This window comes from Otolemur garnettii, unplaced genomic scaffold, assembly GCF_000181295.1.
Source record: "Otolemur garnettii isolate 467f Iridium unplaced genomic scaffold, OtoGar3 scaffold00055, whole genome shotgun sequence".
NCBI classification, from domain to species: Eukaryota; Metazoa; Chordata; class Mammalia; order Primates; family Galagidae; genus Otolemur; species Otolemur garnettii.
In genome coordinates this window covers 12,005,973-12,015,560 of record NW_003852450.1, presented here as the reverse complement: position 1 = coordinate 12,015,560, position 9,588 = coordinate 12,005,973, and the positions used below count along the sequence as shown (strand labels likewise).

At 37.1% G+C, this 9,588-nt stretch overlaps 1 long non-coding RNA gene across 2 annotated transcripts in view; it reads left to right on the top strand.

The window, feature by feature from the left end:
• Positions 1-9,588, top strand: part of LOC105887221 — an 11,543-nt gene that overhangs the window by 1,329 nt on the left and 626 nt on the right. The window contains exons 1-2 of one of the 2 annotated variants that reach the window (XR_002774004.1): positions 4,810-4,869; positions 5,634-5,806. This is a non-coding gene — a long non-coding RNA (uncharacterized LOC105887221). Of the gene's footprint in view, positions 1-4,809; positions 4,870-5,633; positions 5,807-9,588 lie in introns of those variants that run through there. The other variant, XR_002774003.1, reaches the window with a different exon arrangement.

Below are 9,588 nucleotides of genomic sequence, written 5' to 3'. Positions count from 1 at the left end.
ATCTGGGTGCATTCAGCAGCACTGGCTGAACTGTGTTCCTCCAAAAGTCAAATGAAAAGTCCCTTGGCCAGGAACTCATAATGTGACTATATTTGGAGATAAGGTCATTAAAGAGGTAATTAAGTGAAAGGGAGATAACTGAGGTGGGTCCAAATCCATTACAACTCGTTTCTGTATAAGAGGAAATAGGACACAGACATACAGAGGGAACACCATATAAAGGAACAGGGAAAATCCGACTATTTATATGACAAGGAAAGAGGCCTCAGAAGAAATTGAGGATGCTGACACCTTGATTTCAGAATTTTAGCCTCCAAAATTGTGAGAAAATGTATTTGTACCTAATCTGTGGTACTTTCCTGTGACACCCCTAGCAGAAAAATACAATCATATTTATATAATTTAAAGGACTATAATAATTGAAAATATTTTTTCCAGTTTATTCCTTAGGTGTACATACATACCTACATATATATCTTGTAGGAAATATTCATCAGATTTTGTGATTATATCTTAGCTGTATTTTTTTGATGACTTTTTCCTTCATGAATATTTTATATTTATATATACTTGTATTCATAAATGAGCAGAATTTATTAAAGCAGATCCAAGAAATATTCTCTAAGTAATCTTATATGATTTTTATCATTTCATGTCTAAGATTTAAATTTTCTATCCAGAGTAACTCAATTTTCCTAAGTGGTAAGAGGTATAAGTCCAATTTCAGTATACATGTGCTGATCAGTCCTCCCAGAACCATTTATTAAATAGGGATTGCTTTCCCCAGTGTATGCTTTCATTTTGTTTATGAAGATCAGATGGCACTGCATGGCTGGTTAGAATGTGTTAGGGACAGTTCCTTCTCTGTGTTTTGCAATAGGTTCTGCAATATCGTGTAAGCTAGCACCGCTTTGAAGGTTTGGTAGAATTTTGGCGTAAAACCATATTCTAAGATTTTTTTTTTTTGGAAAACTTTATTATTGTTTCAAATTAGGCACTCAAGAGTAGTCTGTTCAAAAAAAAATGAGTAGTCTGTTCAATTTCTAATTCTTTTTGGTTGAGTTTATGGAGGTGTTGGTTTTCATTTTCTCCACATTTTCAAATTTCCTGGCATAAATTTTTTTTTTAGTAATCAGTGATGATCTTTTGTATCTCAGTGGTATCTGTTATTAACCATTTTTCACTTCTAATTTATTAGAGATCTCACTTTTCTGGTTCTAGTTAATCTGGGCAATGGTTTACTGATGTTATTAATCTTTTCAAAGAACCAACTTTTTGTTTTCCCAATCTTCTGAATGATGCTTATGTTCTCAATTTCATATAATTTTGATCTAATTTTGGTCATTTCTTTTCTTCTGCTAGGTTTGGGATTAGATTACTTTTCATTTTCCAGTTCCATGTGATGACTTGTTAGGTTATTCTTTTGAACTCTTTCTGTTTTTTTGATGTGAGCATTTAACATAATAAATTTGCGTCTTAGAACTGCCTTTGCAGCATCCCTCAGGTTTGACAGCTTGTGGCTTCACTGTTGCATTTTTTAAGAAACCTAATGATTTCCTTCTTTACCTCCTCCTTAACCTAGCTATTGTTCAGCATAAGGTTGACTAGTTCCCATAATTTTATGTGAGGATGAACATTTTTGTGGGAGTTGAATTCTACTTTTATGCTGTTATGGTCCAAAAGATACAAGGTATAATTTTTATTTTCTTTCCCTTTTTTTTATTGGCTTTAGCTGTGTTTGAACCTGCCACTTCTGGCATATGGGGCTGGTGCTACTTTTTTGAGCCACAGGTGCCGCCTAATTTTTATTTTCTTAAATTTGTTAAAATTTAATTTGGGCTCAAAAATATGATGAATTTTGAAGGATCATCCGTGGGCTGATGAGAAGAATGTTCACTCAATTTTATTGTTATGGAATGTACTTTATATGAGTGCTAAGCTCATTTGTTCTAAAATTGAAATAAAGTCCTTTATTTTTGGTTTGTTCAGTTTCTGTTTGGAGTATCTGTGTAGTTCTGTCAGAGGGGTGCTGAAATCCCCAGCTACTATGGTTCTGCAATACTTCATATTGCTCAGGTAGGTTAGGGTTTCTCTTATATATCTAGCAGTGTTTACATTGGGTACATAGATATTTAGGATTGGAATGTCTTCTTGTTGTATTTTTACCTTGACCAGTCCACTGTACCCATCTTTGTCTTCCTTTATTTTTATTGGTTAAATACAACTGTATCTGCAAATAAAATTGCAACCCCTACTTTTTTCTGATTTCTATTTGCCTGAAACATTGACTTCCAATATTTCAACCCTTGTTTTGTCCTTAGTGGTCAGATGTGTTTCCTGAATATAACATATATTTGATTTGTGCTTTTTTATCCATTTAGCCAGCCTGTGCCAATTCAATGTGCAATTCAATGAGAGAATTGATAAATATGGTGGAGTTCTGTTTAATTATTTGAAGGTGTGACTGCTTACTTTATTCCTTACACCATATGGAAGCTAGTCTTTGTTTCTTACGCTCTGTTTATTTCTAGTTTTCTGGTGGTTCATTGTGATCGTCAGTGTGAAGAAAAGGTCTGAGTGCCTCTTGCAGAGCTGGTCTTGTGGCAGATTCCCTCAAAGTTTGCATTTCAGTAAAAGATTTTATTTCACCATCAAATAAGACAACTTACATTAACACGATACAAAATTCCAGGCTGAAAATTGTTTTGTTTAAAAGTTAGATGACTACCTTCTCCTGGGTTGAAAAATTTCAGCTCAAAAGTCTGCTGTCATTCTGGCATTTTTCCCTTTGCAGATAAGAAATAGCTTATGACTGGCTTCATGCAGAATTTCTTCTTTCAGTTTGACTTTGGTTAAGTTAACTACAGTATGTCTAGAAAATGCTTTGTTTGAATGAAGTCATGCAGGGGTTCTGAAACTGTATTGTGTCTGAATTCCTGGGTCTCTCCCTATGCTTGGGAAATTCTCCACCATGATGTCTTGAAGTAGAGTTTCCATATTTTTCGGCTCTCTTCTCCTTCAGGAATCCCTATTACTGGAATATTTGTGCATTTGGTATAGTCCCATATTTTGCTTAGGGAATTTTCTGCTTTTATTCTTTTTTTCTGTCTCCATGAATGATTGGGTTAGTTCAGAAGACTTGACTTCAATTTCTGAGATTATTTCTTCTCCATGTTCTACTCTATTGCTGAATCTCTATGGCATTTTTGAACCTACTTGAATGTCTGCTTCAATTCCTTAAACTCTGCTTTGTTCTCCCTAATTATGTCCAGATCCTTGGAGATTTTTGTCTTTAATTTCACTGATTCCTTGAGACAGTTTTGGCATTCCTTTGCAATTATTTTTCCAACTTCTTGTCAATTCCTTCTTTTTATTTGCTGTCCATATTCTGAATTCTATTTCTGCCATTTCAACAATTTCTCTATAAATGATATTTCTACTTGTATCTCCCTTGTAATCTCTTAAGGGTATTGACCAGTTCTGATTTTCCATGTTGCCAGGGTTCTTCTAATAATTCTTGTTCATGTGCATTTTCAGTTTATTTGAATTTGCATTTGCTTTTAAAGATGGAATGTTAGGTTGTCTCTTTTACTGAGAGATAAGCTTGTTGGGGTCCCTTAGGCAACACTTTTGAGATCTGTCTGGAAATGAAAACTGGTGGGCTTAAATCATATCCAGAGAGGTCCAGGATATGGAGTGTGGCACTCCTCTTCACTACTGACTGCTCAAATGGGTTGTTGGTTATACTGGTGCCCTTTCCTCAAAGGTCTCTTTCAGGGGTTGCAGCATGTGAGGATTTCAGAAAACTGGTCTTGCTTTCTCCAGGCTGGGTGCAGTGGGTATTGAGGCAGGGCCTACAGGTGATGCTCCTAGGCTGGGGGTGGTCCCACCTAGCAAACTGAACTGTTCCCGCTTTAACAAATTAAAAAACTGCTGGCTTGCCATAGCCCCTGTCTCAACAGATTTGATAGGCAATGATTTTCACTTGGGGTTGCGGGACAGGCTTGCCAAACTGTTCCAGCCACAGTGCCAATTTAGCATGCAAACAAATTCAGAACGCTGTGGTTTTCATTGATGTCCTGGCTGCAATAATTTTGAAAAGTAGGGGCTTTTACCTGTAATTGAGGGAGGAGGATATTCCACTTGTTTCCTGGGCTTTCCCAGAGCCAGATCACCCTCTCCATGTCCACAAAGGGGCTGAACCTCCTGAAGGAGCCCAAGGAGAACAGATGCTGAACAGAGCCACTGAAGAGGGCAGGGAAAATTCCCCAGCAGGAAGAAGACTCAAGAGGGACCCCTACTTTGCCAAAATTATGATGGTTGAGCCACAGTTGCTGGGCAGGGGGCTGGAAAGAAGGAGAGGCAAGGCACACCCAGGCCATATAATGCAGAGGTCCCTAAGCGATGCTGCCAGACATATCACGGGAGGGGAGACAGAGATTGTCTTACTGTTCTCCCAGGCCAGTTAAAGATCCTGACAGTTGCCAATATCAAAGCAAGTAGCCTCTGTAACCCTTCCTTCCTTGGTTGCTATAGACACTGGGTAGAGATCAAATTTCCTTGGCCATTTTAGTGCCTGGGGGGGAGGGCGACCCCCAGGCTATCTAAGTCAGGCTAGCACACTAACTCATCCTGCTATAAGCAAGACCATGCAGAGGATAGTCTGTTGGGCAACCAAAGAAATAAGGGGAATATATAGTGGTCAGCAGGTATTTGGAGCCAAAATTGCTCACTATTCCAACAGGCACGATGGGAATTTAAAGGGGAACATTTCTAAAGGTAGGCAAACTGGGACTAATTATCCTTTCTGGCACTCTCTCACATAGGGTGAGAGGCCCTGGGTCCTGATGCCTGTAGAGAGCCCACCAGGTATGAGTAGGGTCTCCCTTACCTTCTATTCTGCTCTGGGCTCATCCAGACTGTGGCATAACTGCCCTCTCTTCTCTTTCTTCTTCTCTCTCATCTTCATCCTTGCAATTTGTCTTGGTGGGGTGGCTGAGTACCTTGATTTCTTCTCCTTGTAATCTACCCTCCTCCCATTTCAACTACTTCCAGTTCTCTTCAATCCAATTTTCCTCCTTCTGGACAGAACTTCTGACTAAAGTGGCCTCTACTCATCCAATTTGCCCCTTCCTGCCTCCAATAAATGGCATTTAAGCTTTCCTCCCTCAAGATATTACCTCCACTTTTATTATGGTCTATTCGATCATATGGCCACATTTACTTCAAAGAGAAGGGATATGTATCCTATCAATTGTCTGGAAGGAAGAGACTCTGAACATTCATAAACACTTCTTATGACTACAACAGAAACCAAGGAAATGGAAGAAATTTGAAGGAGCACTTGAAATTAAATATGATATGGTCATTGCCAGACATGGAATTTCATGAAGTATGAAACAACTTAATAAAAGGGGGGAATAAGAGCCCAGGAGGCACAAATTTATCAGATAAGAAAGATAGTGAAGGAAAATATGAGTGACTAGTAGGAATGATATGTTGTGTTCTCTTTAATACCATTTTATACTGTGCAAACGATAATTAAGTAGCATCCACATTTCAATTTTTGTATACTTGGCTAATTTTAATAAATAGTAATTACTACACTATCTACATACCATTTTACTTTTCAGAACAGTCATGTAATCCTCCCAATATTCCCAATGGTATCTTCTCACCTTTGGGATTAAACACAGAATTGGAGCCAAAATCAGGTATGAGTGTAAAAACGGATTTCATCCTGCAACTCATGTAAATACAGCAACATGCACAAGTAATGGCTGGTCACCTCCTCCAAGATGCACCTGTAAGTTCCATTCATATCTTGAATTACTTTTTTTTTTTTACTTTGTCATTCTTGATAGAATACCACAGTATTATGGCTCATAGCAACCTCAAATTCTTGGGCTCAAGTATTCCCTTGCCTTAGCCTCCCAAGTAGCAGGGATACAGGTGCCTGCCAAAATGCCCAGCTATTTTTAGAGATGGATCTCACTCTTGCTGAGGCTGGTCTAGAACCAGTGAGCTCAAGAGATCTACCTGCCTTGGGCTCCCAAAGTGCTAGGATTATAAGCGTCAGCCACTGCACCTGGCATCTTGACTCACTTCTTAATTCTTAAGTTGCTTTCTCTTAAACACATAAAAATAGGTACATAGTATTTGCCTCATGTGTATAAAATAGAGACTTTAGAAGAAGTCTTCACATTGGAAAGTAACCAATTTTAAATAGGGTAAAAAACAGTGCTGTAAACTAAAAACTCAAATTTTTACTACTCCACATGAAATATGTGGTATGTTAATGTGTCTTTCTCTACCTGAAAAATTCTTACAATATCTGATATCAAATACTGAGTAAAATAGTGCCATTTAACACATAGTATATTAACTATGTTTTGAAGTAACAAATTTATGTGAAAACATATTTGCTTAAAACAACAAAACTTTATTATATCGCAGTTTCTATGGGTTAGCAATTTGAGAGGTACTTAAATAGGTATATGGGAGTCAGATTGTCTCCTTATGTTGTAATCAGGAGTCTGGCCCAGGCTCCAGTCATTAGAAGGCTTAGCTGGGCTGGAGGATCTGCTCCTACATGGTTCAGCCACATAGCTATGGTCAGGAGGCCTCAGTTTCTTACCACATGGATTGATGGGATGGCAGCTAATTCTCTCCAGAGCACAGGTCTGAAAGTAAAAGAAGCCTTGTGGATACCATTTGTTATCTACACACATAATGTCACTTCAGCCATCTCTAGTCTTTACAATGAGACACTAAGCCCAGCACATACTCAACAGGTGAGAAATTAGACTCCACTCTTTGGAAGGCGGAGTGCTGAATACTTGTCCAATTTCCTACAACCATCACATGTAGTAAAATGCTGTTTAAGTTAACAGAGCAATTTATTTTTGTCATGCTTTGTTTTCCCTTTTTCATGTTTTTTTCCGTCTCTACAATTGTATTCCTTTTCATTCTATCTCAATAGACTAATGGTTCAAGGGAAATACAGTACACTATTGGAATGTTATTGGGGATGAAAATACTAAATCTGCATTAGGAAAGGTTCATCATTCAAAGAGACTCCTATTGCTAGGCTGAATCTATTAAGATAAAATTTATTGGTGATTGCAATAAAATTCTGGACCTGTGGCAAGGAAATTACAGTATGGACACATTAGCAACAGTTAAAAAATTAGTGAGTATTTTAATCAATGTTAAGATCAACTTGTGTCAACACTATGATGGAACCACTGTAATTGCTGTGATACTACAACTTACCTTGGTAGAAGTGTAAGAAATAGAATGCAGATGCCCTAAAACCTGCCATGCTCAGTGCTGATCCACCCCCACATGGAAGATTATATTTGCTCTAGGGAACCACTTGTAAAAGGGTTAAGGACAGATTGAAAAGTGCCCAAATGAGGGAGAATAATGAAGGTGTTTAAGCCTCTTAAGTGATACTAAAAATACTTACTTTTAATTATGCCTTTTTCTTTGTATATCAATACGTGTACTCTGTGCATCACCATAATAAAGTGAATAATACTTTTTTTGAAATCCACCACTAGATTTTACATCTCTGCTTTATGGTTTAATGGGCAATTTAATTGAGTTCTTTTAATTTAATTGAGACATGTCTTCTGTGAATCCAAAGACTGAAACTCGCCCAATGCAGAAAATAATACACAACTTGATAGATTATGATGAAATTTGTACAATCCCATAGTAAATAGAAAACTATCTAAATCTTTTTAAAGCATTGGAGAGTAATGTAGAATGTTAATCAAAATAAATGAGACTAAACAAACATTTTAAGGTCACCATTAATAATTTGAATTACGTGGGGGTAGAATTATTCAATGTAGTAGAAATGGTTTACTAGCCAAGAAGCTACAGAAGTATCACTCAGTAGTTTTTGTTAAAGAAGATGTTTAGTATATACAAAGATTCAAAGGTTATAATCCACATAAGTATGTAGAAACTACTTGGGAAATTTTTCTAATTACACAAAATAGAAACTGGATCACTGAATTTAATAAATATGAAGAACATTATAAAGAATATTTGATGTGCATATGTGTATGTGTTGAAATTATTTTAAATTCTTTTCAACATGTCATATGTGGTTTAATGAAATAGAATCACATTTCATGGCAAAAGTCAAATACTATTTGGTATTAAAGTACTAGATTATCATTAAATAATCCCATGCAAACTTAAATTTTTGAAAAATATTCTATATAAACCTGGTAATACAAGAAACAATTTAGCACTTGAACATATATATCAAAATTAGTCAATCTACTGGGCATGGTAGCTCACGCCTGTAATCCTAGCACTCTGGGAAGCTGAGGTGGGTCAACTGCTTGAGCTCAGGAGTTCAAGATCAGACTGAGAAATAACGCGACCCTATCACTATGGCAAATAGAAAAACAGAGGCAAGAGGATTGCTTGAGCCCAAGAACTTGAGGTTGCTGTGAACTATAATGCCATGGCACTCTAGTTAGGGCACCAGAAGAAAAATCTGCCTCAAAAAAAATTATTCAGGGGGCACCTGTGCCTCAGTGGTTAGAGCTTCAGCCCCATGCTTTGGGGCTGGAGGGTTCGAACCCAGACTGGGCCTGCTAACACCAAAAATATTATTCAACTTACATTAATAATACCCCAGTAAAATGTAATAATATTGTACCTCAATTAAGAATATCTTATAACATTAAAAAAAATTGTTATCCAGGTAAAATTAGAAATAGACAAATGTTTAACATAATTTTAACTATTTGGATACTAAAAAATATTCCTATTTCTCTGGTTAAATAATGAAGGGAAAACTTGCTCCAGTGACTTGTTACATGGTATTATCAAAGGAAAATTTGTGTATTTCTCTATATTTCTTACTTTGTTGTGAATTAATACAAAAAAATCCTACTCAATTTAATCAAAAACAAAACAGAGACCAACCAAAATCTATCCTGCTATAGTGGGTTGGTCTGAAAAGGAAAGGCAGAGCTCTTATTTCTTTTTTTTTCTTAAATCATAAACACATAGATCATGTATACATTAATGCATTTATGGGGTACATCTCTCCATGGAGGGAGTCCCGGCCCTCAGTGTTCTCTCCCCTTTGGTGAAAGAAAAGGTCCTCTGTTCTCTACTTATCTCAAACTGCTCTCTTGTGAGGAGGGGAGGGATTTCCGTCCACTTTGGGATGGGTTTTGTATCTGAAAAATACATTTGTTTCCTTGGAGTCCCAGCTTGTCACAGCAAGGGTAACATGAACCTATCCATCTCTCTCTCAGCTCAGCTCCCGATCTTCCACTTTTTTGGGTTATTTCTGGCCATTATTTCTCTCTCTGGAATGGAACCTCTGCCAAAAGTTGGCTTCAGTTGGCCATGTTGCCCAGGTCCCCCCAGAGCTCTTATTTCTGATGAAAATGGAAATGAAAGACATGGGCTGAGTGATAAAATCAGCATGTAGGCTCATATATTCACCAGGATCAGAGTATATGTACTTAGGGGGAATATGGTAAGTAAGTCTGTACAATTTTCTTCCTGGAGAGCCTTCATATAAATATATTCATCATATGACTCATA